Raw genomic sequence first — 12,581 nt, forward strand, 5'->3', positions numbered from 1 at the left:
TGGGACCAGAGCTGGAAAAGTGACTTGCCCAAGGTCACATATGTAGCGAGAAACAGCTTGAATTCAATTCTTAGGCTCTTTAAGGAACTTTGCTGACCATCTATCTATTCTAGGACTTCTTACTACAAATCCAATGCCTTTCCACCACATCACATATGAGGTCTGGGTTCCAGTCCTGTCTCTGCCGTTGACTCACTGTGACCTTCAATAAGTTAACGTCCTCCCTTTGCTCCTCGGTTTCCCGATCTGTAAAGTTAGGGGTTGGATAGGATAGTCCCTAAGTTAGGGCTCTTCCAACTCGTGACATATTGTAGAGTAGATAAACTGCTGAGTCTCTGGGTGAGCAGAAACACTGAGGTTCTTGGTTTCTGTCCCAGGGCACCAGGGGCCTCGATAGGTCCTCCCCTTCTCCCCCACCCCACCCACCAGTGGTTCAGTTGGGTGGGGGAAACTTTGAAAAGGGAAAGCCACGAGGCCCGCCCGCCGCATCCCCCTCCCCTGCCCTCCCCACTCCAGACTAAGCAAAGGTGGGAAATAATTCATATAATCGCTGGAGACCAGTTTGGGGGGCAGGGTGGGGGGTGGAAGTCTTTGCTGCACCCCCTCTCCTTAGATGTCAAGGTTGAGATGGGGGCTGGAAGGGGCCCGGAACCGAGACGCACTAACTCCCTGTCTTTTCTGCACAGCCTGTTTTATCGGCAGGGCCCGGAGCGCCCCCCCCCTCCTCCTTCCCCTCCCCTGAAGCCAGATCTGCCCCCCCTCCCCTCCCCCCCGCGCGCTCTGGGGGCAGATAAGATGGCAACATGGAACCGAGCCATGGAGGGAAGCCGGAGGTCAGGGAGGAGGAGGCGGCTGGGGAGGGGAGGAGGAGGGGTGCAAGAGGGAGTGGGGAGGGGGGAGAGCCCAGACTCCCCCCCCCGTTTTTTTCCCCTTCCCTTCCCGGTTCTCGCTGCACCAGGAGCCCCACCGGGCGCCAAGCGGGAGGGCTAAGACGTGGCAGGAGGGGGGTGTCCTGCCCTTGGCGAGGGACCTGCAGAGCCAGTTCCAGCCTCCCCGCCGGGGGGGGGGGGCCGGGGGGGGGGGGGAGGCGCGGGGGCCGGGAGCGGAGCTGCGGCACCTTTAAGAGAAGGGAGGACCCCTCTGCCCTCGGAGAAACCAGGAAGGGAGCGGAGAGCATCATACGGGGCTCCGCACACCCCGTACAGTTACAGTAGGGGCCGCGGCGCCGCCGGAGCGCGAGAGGGAGAGCGGGAGGGCGCGGGCGCAGCGAGGGACGGCACGGCCCGGCCCGGCACCCACTGACCGGGGGGAGGCAGCCAGGGCCGCCCCCTCCCCTTCTCCGGCCCCCTCCCCCGCCGGAGCCCCGCTCTTCTCCTGTCCTCCTCCTCTTCCCGGGACCGGCGAGGTAAGAGCAGGGGGGCGCGCGGCGGCCAGGGGAGGGGGGGTGCATCGCCCCTACTTCTCCAAGCCCTCTCCCTCCCCCCTCCTTCCGTGCGCTGGGGGAAGGGGAGCAGCAAAGTCTTTGCCCGGAGATGGGGTGGGGGAGACTCGTAAGTTTGATCCCAAGGTTTTATTGGAGGGAAGGAAGCGGGGTGGGGGGGGAAGAAGAAGCTGCGCGGGGGGGGGGGGGGGGGGGGGGTGGGAGGCCGGGGCGCAAGGAGAGTTGAAGGCTGGGGGGGAGGGGTGTCGCCAGGACCCCGGCTCCTTCCTCTGCCCCCTTCTCGGGAGAGGGGCGCTCGCTGCGTTTTGGAGGCTGCTGTCTGCGAGGGACGGAGGTGTTTGCATCGAGGTGGTAGTGTTAGTAGGGGGACGCAGGTTAAGTTTGCAACTGGTATATTTTTTAGGGGGGAAGTGGGGGTGGCCTGCAGTAGCCCCTCAAATGCTTATTCTGTGCTGCGTGCATACGTTGTAGTTGGCTGGACTGAAGCTTCATGGGGGCCGAGGGGGGGAGAGGGGGGGGGGAGAAACAGGGGGGGGGGCTTTGCAAAGAGGGGGGGGGGGGGGGGGGGTGTGGGGGGGGGGTGATTGGAGCCGGGGGTCTCTGGGTATTGTAGTTCTTCCGCCGCCTCCCACCAGCAGGTGGAAGGGGTTGTTCAGACTACCAGTCCCAGGGTACCCCGCAGGGGCGGCCGAAGCCCAGGCCAACCGAGGCTCGGGGGAAGGGGCGGTGCGGAGGAGGGGCGGTGAGCGGCGGACAAACACGCCAATGTGCGCATAGAACTGGACTCGCCAGCCGGCCAATGACAAGCTGAAGAGGGCGGGGAAAGCGGCGGGTCACAAGTCCCAGGGAGAGAGGAAGGAGGGGAAGGGGAAGGGAAAGGGAGGGGGCGGAGCTCACAGGCTGAGTTCCTCTTGCCAGAGGCCGGTGGCGGTCCCTGACTTCCGGCTGTGCGGCCGCGGGCCGGCCCCCTCCCCTTTGCCCCCTCCCCCGGGGCCCCTCCCAGCCCCCCCTCCAGCCTGGTTGTGTAACCGTCCTCAGCCGCCCCCCCACCTCTTCCCTAGCCCCGGGGGGAGGGGGCCAGTCCCCCGGCACTCCCCGGGGAGGGCCTCGGGCCCCCCGGGTCACGCCTCTCACGCGAGGCCGGGGCTTCGCGGCCTGGCGCGGGGCGCGGGGTGCGGGGCGGGGGGGTGGGGGGTGGGAGGGCGGACCCAGATCCGGGCTCATTTGCATCGCCCTCCCCTCAGCTTGGGCGGGGATTGGCCGCCGGCGGCGGCGGCAGCGGGGGGCGGGGGGTCGGGGCCAGCCCCAGCCCGGCCCCGGCCCCGGCCCCGTCCTCAGCCGCTGCCACCCCGAGCGGGCCCGAGCAGAGCTGCCGCCGCCGCCGCCACTACCACCGCCAGGGAAGGAGGTAGGAGTCCCCCGCGCCTCCCCTCCGCGGGCGCCCCCCCTCTGCGGGGAAGGGGCGGGAGGGGACGCCAGGGGTGGGGTCCCCAGGGCGGAGGCCCCGGCCTCCCAGGCCGGCTGACGGGGAGGCCACTCCCTGCCAGGCAGCCCCTGGGCCCGGGCACCCGATGGAAGGGGGACCATCCGCGCAGCCCCAGAGGCTTGGGCCCAGGCCTGCCGCGTGGGGGTGGGGACGGGGCCGGGGCCTGGGGCCAGACCGCTCTGGGCCGGGACGCCCCGGCCTTGCCCCTAGCTTTGTCGGGGCACGTAGGCCCTTTGGGATTGCCAGGCTCCCACTCGTGTGGGGCTTGTAACCTTCACATCAGCCCTGGTAGCCCATCCGTTGCCTCCTGGACACCGTTTCTTGAACCTCCGTTTTCTTCTCTGTCATATGAGGGGGTTGGACTAGGTGAACTCCAAGGTCTCTTCCAGCTCCTGCAGTCAGTGTTTATAGCTTGTTCTGCGTTCTGTGGGCCCTTCCAGTTCCAGCCCTTGCTCCCGTGTTCTGTGTTCTTTGGTTCCTTACATCTCTGACATCTGGCATTCTATACTCTGACCCTAGTGGAGGTACTTAATACCACCTTTCCTAACCTTCCTCCCTCCCTCCTTTGCCTTCGGGCCCCCTCCCCCCCCAGTCATTATGCCTTGTTTTTTAATCCCTCTAACATCCAGGCTCTGACCCTGGTGTTAGTGACCCCTTTTTTTTCCTGTTCTTGACCTCTTACATTCTGCCCTGGTGGGGGGACTTAGCCTTCGCTAGTTTCTCTTGGCCTTCCAAACTGTGGCCCTGATTCTGTCCTGTTGACTCTATGCTTTGATGTTACAGTGTGGGAACCTTGAGCCCCTAGTGACTCAAGAGTGAGGGGACTGGAGCCTGGCACTCTCTCTCTGCCTCAAACATGGGCAGCTCCTGCAGAGCCCATTAGATGTTTTTGAAGGTTGTCAGAGAGACCCTTGGCTGAAGAGCCTTCTTCTCATAGAGCCAGTAGCATTCATTCTTCCATCCCTCCCTCTGACCCAGTGATAGCAGGTTACAAAGTCAGTAAAAGAAAGGACAAGAACAGCTTAGCTCCATTTTCAGAGACTGAGGAATATCATTTTCCTCAGCCAAAGTGAGTTTGAGGCACTCCAGTTAGGATTTCTAGATCCTCTGCTTCATTAGTGCCCAAACATTTTATTCCCCCAATCAGGTTACTGGAATTCACCAGGTAGGATAATGAAGTATGAATGTTGTGCTTTTTTATGACCTTTCCCAAGAAGATCTAGGTTGTCAGACTTGAAGCTGTAAGTCTTAGAGATCATTTTGGCTTACTCCCCCACCCCCATTTTTCAGATGAAGAAACTGAGGCCCAAAGAAGTTACTTACTGGATGTCAGTTATGTAGGTTATAAGTGGCAGGAAGCCACTCTTCATTTCACGTTCTTTTCACTTCACCATGATGTCTTTGTGGTTGTGAAATTTTGATGTTAAACCAAAGGTTTGCAACTTCTTAGGCCTAAGCATGGAGCTGGGGCTCCAGGTAGGACTAAGGAGAGGGGAGTGGCAGGAAGAGAGCTGGGGGTGAAAGGGTGGGGAGTGGTAGAGAGGTTGCCCCTTGGTGACATCCATAATGGAGTTTGACCTCCCCCTCTACTAAGCAGGGAGTTGTTTTGTTTATTTGTCTATTTTTTTCAACTCTTTCTCTGTTGACAGTTTACAGGGTGCACGGTATCCACAGCAGTAGAAAACAGGAAAGTCTTAAAATGCTTGTCAGGCCTCCTCTGATCACTTTCCCCTCCCTGTACCCCCTCCCCCAGCAGGGCCTGGGTGGAGCCCACCTAAGGAACCACACCCACTCCAGGGGGCCCTCCCTCTGGGACCCATCCATTCACTTCCTCTTGGCAAGCAGGTTGATTGGAAGAGGTTGGCCTGGAAGAGTTTACCCCCAGTTACTACTCTGGGCCTAGATTAGGGCCTAGGGGGAAGTCATGCTCCCTGCTCTTGTCACTGTTAAGATTTCATCAGAGGAGAGAGACCTCAAGGACCCCAACCCAAAATTGGAAAAGATAATAGAATTTACCACCCATAGGGCAGAGCTAGGACCCATGATTAGAAGTTATGGAGAGGTAAATTTCACCTTTATATGGGGAAAGGCTTCCTTATGAAATTGTGAATTTCTGGTTTAACATCATTAAAAGTGGAATAGACTAATATAAATGGTAATGAGTTCCCCATAACAGAAGTCTTCAAGAGGGGAGCTAGATGACCACTTCTTTGGGATGTTGTCCTTTTAGAGATGGGTGGATTTTTGTTCAGGTTGGTGATTGGACAGCCTAACCCCCGAGGTTCCTTCCAACTTTGAAATTTTGTGATTCTGTGAGTACAGTGGAGTAGAACTGGGGTCAAGGATAGGATGAAACTGGAGGTCTGACGCTTCTGAAACCAGCTTGGGGTATTGCTTAATTGGAACTGGGGGCTTGGTTTTGTGTTTACTAAAAGCTATCTCAGGGGTAACAGGAGCCTAGGGGAAGAAATACCTGTGAATTAGATGATGGATAAATGAGGCCTGCAGCTCAGAATGCTTAATGAAAGGAAGAAGAGCCAACAGGGACAGTGGAAATTTAATTCGTGAGTTGTTTTGGGGGGTATTCATTATTCAGTTCTGATTGGCCAGCGTGTTGGCGACTTAGCCCTGAGGTAGGCTGTTCATTGCCTGTACCTGAAGCATTGAGTTAAAGCTGGATGGAATCCAGTAGCCATGCTTCTGTGGAAGCAGAAAGATGCTGGTTGTTTGCAGCAAACTTTTTGTGGCAGTACTCCAGATGGGGAAAACTGAGACCTTGGGGAAAGTCATTGGCTTGCCTTGGAGTATTAAGAAAATGAAGAATGAAAGCTCTTGTTTCTGTAGTGTTTTATTTTATACTTTAGTTTATACATTAGGTACTGTTTTTCTCTGTTGATCCTCATGTTGGACCCTGAGGTTGTCAGGGCAGGGAGATTATTGTCTCCATTTTTCAGATGAGGTAATGGAGGCTCCTCCAGTGATCTAGAGAATAACTTGCTCAAGGTCACAAAACTAGTAAGTGGCAGAATTGGGACTCAGGAACCCAAGTCTCTTGTCCATTCAATTCAATGAGCATGTTAGTACTTTCCTGTTAAGTTCAAGTTGCTTTCTGATTTCACTATGGGGTGCCCACAGGACCCTGGGCCTTGACAAAATGTCTATTGGTAGTAATAATTTCATGTACTTAGAGGATGTTGCTTGTGTTTCAAAGTACTTTCCCCTTTTATTTGATCTTCACAAATATCCCTGAGAAAGACAGAAGAGACTTTCCCCCCATTTTTCAGATGAGGAAACTGAGGTTTAGAGGGAGGAAATCCAATTGGCAAAAGAGGAGCCAATCCCATACTCACAGTGCTCTTTGCTACCTTTCAAGCTGCTTTCATGTGAGGAGATGAAGATAGTGGTGGGAATCTGGGTGAACATTAGCCCTTAGTTAGATCACCTTGTTCCCCAATGAAAGACAACAAGTAAGGTTGTTTTCTTGGCCCAGAATCTTTGCTTGGCTAAAGATCCCAAAGTCAAACATGATGGCTGAAATAAAGATGGTGATAATTCTGAACTTTGGATGGCCTTTTATAAACTTATAGTAAAATAAATTTATTCTTTATTTGATCCTCACAACTCAGTGAGTTTGGCAGTGAAGGAATTGCCAACCCCATCTTACAGATGAGGAAATAGAGCCTTACAAAGCTGGAATGGTGACAACAGTGCTCTTTTCCAGTAGGTTTTGGTTTTTTTATAAAAATGAGAACTTCTGTGTTGCTTCCTTCCCCCCCCCAAGTTGAAATAACAAAAGGCTTTGACTCAGCTGAAGGCTCAACTACAGACAGGCTAAAGTCATTCCCACCCCCTGCCTCCCCTCACTCACTAAACAAGCACCAGCACCTTCATTGGCTGTGTAGCCAGGTTGGTTCTGGGTGTGATCAAGGGTATTTTATTTGAGTGTCAGGTGCAGATCACAGCCAGAGAGAGAAAGGACAGTGAATTTAATAGTTAGAGAGCCTGAGCTGGTGTCTGATTTAATACTCCCCAAGTATGTGTTAAATAATAAACAGCACCAAAGGCAGAACATTCCCCAAACTCAAATATCACCAGTGACAGTCTGCACCTTTCTTCTTCCCTGTCTCTCTTTTTGATTGGCTGCTGTTGATCCCATGACATCTCTGGGGCAACAGTCATACACTGGTTATGCTGGTTGTGTGTTGTCTTCTCCCTGTTCCCTGATATTATATTTAATTCTCCAGCCTTGCCATCTGAGGTCCCTGAAAAATACCAGTCAGTGAAAGCTATGATAGAGGGTGGGTCTGCGTTAGTTTTTCCCAAGTGGCCTGGTGTGGCTTTACTATTCCACTGGAGCAAGGATAAATAGCAGTATGCAATTTAGAACGATGCTGATCTGAGGCCAGTGATGGGTCATGCTTCTTCATCAGAGAATAGAAATGTCAGAGCGATTAAAGCCCCTTAGAATATAGAATATTGGAGGAACCTTGAGACAGAATCTTAGAACTGGCAGTACCCTGTGTAGAGAATATTCATTAGAACTAGGGTGGATCATCTAGAAGTTTCTGATGTCAGCCAGTGTTTATAACTATCTTAGGTGCACTGTATTTGGTACTTCAGGAGTTTCAAAGAAGTATGATTTAACAAAACATTTATCTAACCCTTATTGTGTATGAGGCCACTTGCATTGCTCCTATAACTCATCCTTTAGTAGGAGTAGTGAAACAAGCATACAAATAAGTATTATGAAAGGTAAGTCATGATAAGGGCCGCAAGACAGGTGCAGAGTTTTGTGGGGTTTCAAAGAAGGTCAAATAACCTCTTGGTCTCTTTTGGTTGGAGTGAAGGGAGAGATCAAGGAAGGCTAAGAAAAAGCCTCTGCCTTCAGTGTGATCAGACTCCTAGGTACCCAGGACTTAACAGACTCAAGGTGAGCTCAGTACCAAGTAAGTGGTTTGAACAGTAAATGCTGGAGGAGGGAGAGGCCTCCGTGGGCTGACCTCGAAAGGTATAGGAAGATTCAGGATTGTAGATTTAGAACTCCAAACAATTCTAGTTGCCATCTAGTCCAGTGCCTCGTTTTACAGATGAGGCTGGAGAGAGAAGTGACTCACCTAGAGTTACACAGCTGTTAAGTCCAGACTCAAACCCAGCCCCTCTAACTCAGTTTTTTACTCTGTTAAGCTCTTGGAAACAGTATAGTCAAATAGGAGGAAGGGGGTCCACAGTCATCTCTGGACAAATGTGAGGCTTCTTGAAGGCAAGGGCTGTGTCTTTCAGTTTCTCTTCTGAACTGTCCCTAGCACAGCACTAGGCCCACTGGGGGCTCAGTCAAAGTGGGCCTGACGTTGGAGGGGGAGGGAAAGGGAGTTGGGGATGGTAGGTGGTAGTGAGCCAGAATCAACCTATGCCAGAAAAGGGAGTGGCAGGGGTCCTTGAGCTCTGAGCAGAGTCCTTGGTGAGGGAGGTACTTCAAGGGTATTTTGGCCAGGACTCTCCCATTGGTTGGTTGGAGTTCTCTTGTGCAGATAGATGTCAGTTGAAACAGTCTCCTCCCTCCTCATAGCTCCCTTCTCTCCCTTCCCTCCCTATCTTTTCTCCCCCTCTCCCTCCCCCAAGCTATCTATCTAATTCTGCTGTCCTGGTTCAGCTTGGAAACCCGTTGATCATTTCCATCTTTGACTTTCTCTGACTTGGGAGCTTTGAAATGGGCTATAACGCAGACTTGTAGCTACAGGTACCATCTGCCTCCCTTCTAAAGCCTCTTGCCCCAACAGGCCAAGAGAGTTGGGGAGCTGATCTGCCCTCCCCTCTTCATCTGGGCTTCTGTGCTTGGAGACTCCTGGGGGGCAGGAGGAGGGGCAGGTGCAGGCTTGTGAACCTGTTTCTCTCCAATTTGCTTCTCTCCAAACTTGTTAACATTTAGAGAAGGGAAAGTGAGAAGTAATTTCTTGTTATCTCCTCGTCCTTGAGTGAGGTTCTCAGTTCACCCAGGTGCTAGGCATGCAGGGCTTTATCCAGAAACCCTAATCTTTCTGTCTTCCCCTTCACCTCCCCCGCGATTTCCCAAAGTGGAAAAGATCTCTGCCCTGAGAGGTGCTATTCACAGCAAATAGAGTAAAATCTAACCCGCAATATTGTCAGTTTCACTGCCAGGATGAAAGAAAAGGGAGTTGGGGTGGGGGGACTGTGAGTAGAGGAAGAGGAGGCCCCTCAAATTGGCCATTAGTTTGGGTCACCCCAGGGAGGACTAGTGGTTATCTCTGAGGAAAAGAGACCTGTTCCAGCCTGCTGTGTTCATTTGTGCACCTGTGTTCAAAGTGTTTTGTGTGTGTGTGTGTGTGTTGTGATATTTTGCCCAGGATCAGTATTTTCCCCAGTGCTAAGGGATGGGGCTGGTATAGCAAGGTACACCTGGACCCTGAAGGAGTAAAAGAATTGAAAGGGGAGGGGATAATAGTAGAGGCTCTTAGAGGGTGGGGCACCTCTAAGGTGAGTGGAGGCTGGGCCCCAATCTGTATTACTTTGGTGCCCTTACACACTCTAGCAGAGTGGCAACATTAGCCATTAACCACATAGAGAGGGCTTAGAGTCCCAGAACCATGGAGCTGGAAGAGACCTTTAAAGGCATCTGGTTTGCCCTCCTGTCGAGAACAGGAATCCCCTCTTCAGCTGATCAGGCAGGTCATCCTCCAGGCGCACCTTGAGAAGACTTGGGGAGGGGGGGGGGAACATGAGTGGTTGGCTAGTTTCTGAAGGCCTGTCATGCAGAAGAGGAATTCGCTTGGTTCTGCTTAGCCCCAGCAAGGCAGGGAAGTCACAGGGAGGCAGGTTTCAGGTTGATGTAAGTAAAACCTTCCTAACAATTAGAGCTGTCCAACAGTGAAATGAACTGCCCTAGGAAATAGTGAGCTCCCTGTTCCTGGAGGCCTTTGAACAGAGTCCGGGTAATCATTGGTTGGGATGTTGTTGCAGGGGTTGTAGATCAGTTATGGGTTAAATTGGATGATCTCCAGGAGTCTTTCCAATTCTTGATTTTGTGATTAACTGTAAGGATGAGGAGGTCATGACCTCTGGAGATGCCCAAGTTTATTGTTGGATAGCTCTTGTTATATAAAGTTCTTTTTAATGAGCTGAAATCTGCCTTCCTCTGATTTCCCTCTATTAGCCCTTCGTTTGAACTTCTGGGGCCACAAAGAACAAATGTGCCAGCCCCTCAGATATTTGCTCTGCTCTTCCTAAAGCTTCTCTAGACCCCTTCTGACCCTGGCTGTTCTCGGTTTGACACTGAGGGAACCCACCAGCATTTGACCAACTTCAAGGATCATCAGTGGAAACCTGCTCTCATTGCCTTGGGAACTTTTGGCTTTTTTTTTTTTTTTTTTTTTTTTTTTGGTGAGGCAATCGGGGTTAAGTGACTTGCCCAGGGTCACACAGCTAGTAAGTGTCAAGTGTTTGGTCTGAGGCTGGGTTTGAACTCAGGTCCTTCTGACTTCAGGGCCGGTGCTCTATCCACTGCGCCACCTAGCTGCCCCTATGACTTTTGGCTTTTTACATTGTGACCTTAAGCCTCATTGATTGGAGGCTCTGAGGACTCAGGGCTTTGTTGCTGTGGGGCCATTCTGGGAACCATAGTAAGCAGGGCTAATAAGGGCTTTTTGCCAGCTCTTCCGGGCTTCGTGCAGATACTCCCTCCCAACCCTGAGGTTGAGACCAACCTAGGTGAGCTGAACAGGTGGAATTAAATCCAAGGGCCTCACCCCACCCCTCTGTCCCCACCCATCTCCTGCCTTCCATTCCAGGTGGGTTCTACTAGTTCCCAGATACTCCTTCCTTTTTCTCCCACTCCTCCGTTCCCCTCACCAGTACAGGATCTGCCCCTTTAAGGCCTGGGGCAGGAAGCCCCTCCCCATTTGGTTGCAATAAATCTGCAGATAAAATGTCTCCCTGGTCTGTTTGTTTTGGGCTCTGCCGGAGCCCTTCTTAGAAGGCCAGGCCAGGCTGGCAGGGGCAGGGTAAGGGATTGCTGCCCTCGACCTCCCACCCTCCACGACCCCCCAGCCCCCACTCGTCAAGAGGCATTCCTTCGTGATTAAATGTAGTCCTGATGACACAGTTGGGAATTGGCTCGGAGGTCAGGGTGGAGTAACCAGTTAGGAGGAACCTTGCAACATAGGAGAGCTTAATTATGAAGGGGGGGTGGAGAGGGGAACAGGATGGAAAGACTGAACCTGGGACTGTGGGGGTGGGGTGGATCCTTCAGCCTTCTCTCCCTCCCCACCAAGCTCTGCATATCCCAGGATCGGTGAGGTGATGGAGCCTGCTGATTAGAGATCTGGACCAAGAAGCCCCATGCTCGGAGAGCAATAACTGCTGTTTCTATTGTGTGTTAAGGTTTATGAAGCACTCCATGGAAAGTATCAGCATTGTGATCCCCATTTTGTAGAACATAGTGCATAGCACATAGTAGGTGCTTGATAAGTGTTTACTGAAAAAAAAAAGCGTTTATTGACTGATAGACAGTATTTGTTTACTAAGTGCTTGTTGACTAACTGTAAATCCATTTTCCCATCACACAGCCAATAAGTGGCAGAGCCACAGCTTAGCTCCGGGTCCTCTAAGTCCAAATCCAGTGCTTTTCCCCTTGTCTGGTGCTCTGCTCCTCACTTACTGGTGTACCTTGGTCCTGGTCCCTAAGTTCTGGGTCTTGATTTGCCCCGCTTCTAAGTTGTTTGTGGGAGGAATCTCTGCCTCTGATTTTGCTGGGAGGGAGTGTGTGTGTTCTGAGCTCTGGGGTTAGCGGCCAAAGAGCAGAGCCCAGGCTATTTTGTCCTAGTTCCCTTTCTTCTCAGGCCTGGGCTTCTTAGGAAGGTGTAGTCGGGCAGGGAGAGAACAAGGGGAACATACAGCCAGGGCAGGCTCTGTGACCCCTTCTGCCCTGTAGCTGTAAGGTAACTTGAGATCTGTCCCCACTGCCCTTGATTCTAGAGGTAATCACTAGCTTTTGCTCCCAAGTACTGTGGGATACATCTATTGGAGGATACCTGGAAGGGGGTGGGGGGATGGGCTTTCCCAGCTTCTTGAAACCCATGTACCCAGTTTGCTGGAGCTACTAACCTTTTCCCTGGGAGGTGGTCTTCACAGGATGATGGAAGTCCAATGACACGTTCATTGGAAAGATCTGTGAACTAGAAGTTAGAAGATCTTGCTCTTCGTCCCCCAACTGTGATAATTACTAGGACCTTGAACAAATTTCCTCACTTTTGGGCTTTATTTTCCATCTATTAAGATCGGCACTACTTACCTCAAATGGTTGTTGTGAAACCTTAAAGGGCCATAGAAATGTAAGATGTTGTTCTGAAGCACTTGCCCATTCCAGTTTCTCATTTAATCCTCACAGCACCCCTAGAAGGGAGGCAGGGCAGGAGTTATTACCCTCATTTGACAAATGGAAAAACTGAGTCCCCCAGAAGGGAAAGGACTGGGCCAAGGTCAAACGTGTTAGTGGCAGAACCAGGACTCTTGACTTTCAGGGTTCATTCTACCAGGACAGGGCTGCTTTACTCACCACCCCTACTCTGTTCTCTCTTTCTGTTTTAGGGGAAGTTGTCCCCCACCCTGGTCACCCATTTTGCCTCTCCCTCTTTTTGCCTT

At 52.4% G+C, this 12,581-nt stretch overlaps 1 protein-coding gene across 3 annotated transcripts in view; it reads left to right on the forward strand.

The window, feature by feature from the left end:
• Positions 1–805: 805 nt before the first annotated feature.
• The window catches only part of ZBTB7A (zinc finger and BTB domain containing 7A), a 30,163-nt gene continuing 18,387 nt past the window's right edge, over positions 806–12,581 (forward strand). Inside the window, exon 1 of one of the 3 annotated variants that reach the window (XM_027850851.1) lies at positions 806–833. The gene's annotated coding sequence lies outside the window, so the exon portion shown is untranslated. Of the gene's footprint in view, positions 834–1,285; positions 1,406–2,789; positions 2,850–12,581 lie in introns of those variants that run through there. The other 2 variants (XM_027850852.1, XM_027850853.1) reach the window with 2 other exon arrangements.

The sequence above is a fragment of the Vombatus ursinus genome, unplaced genomic scaffold (genome assembly GCF_900497805.2).
Source record: "Vombatus ursinus unplaced genomic scaffold, bare-nosed wombat genome assembly UNPS02009173.1, whole genome shotgun sequence".
Lineage (NCBI taxonomy): Eukaryota > Metazoa > Chordata > Mammalia > Diprotodontia > Vombatidae > Vombatus > Vombatus ursinus.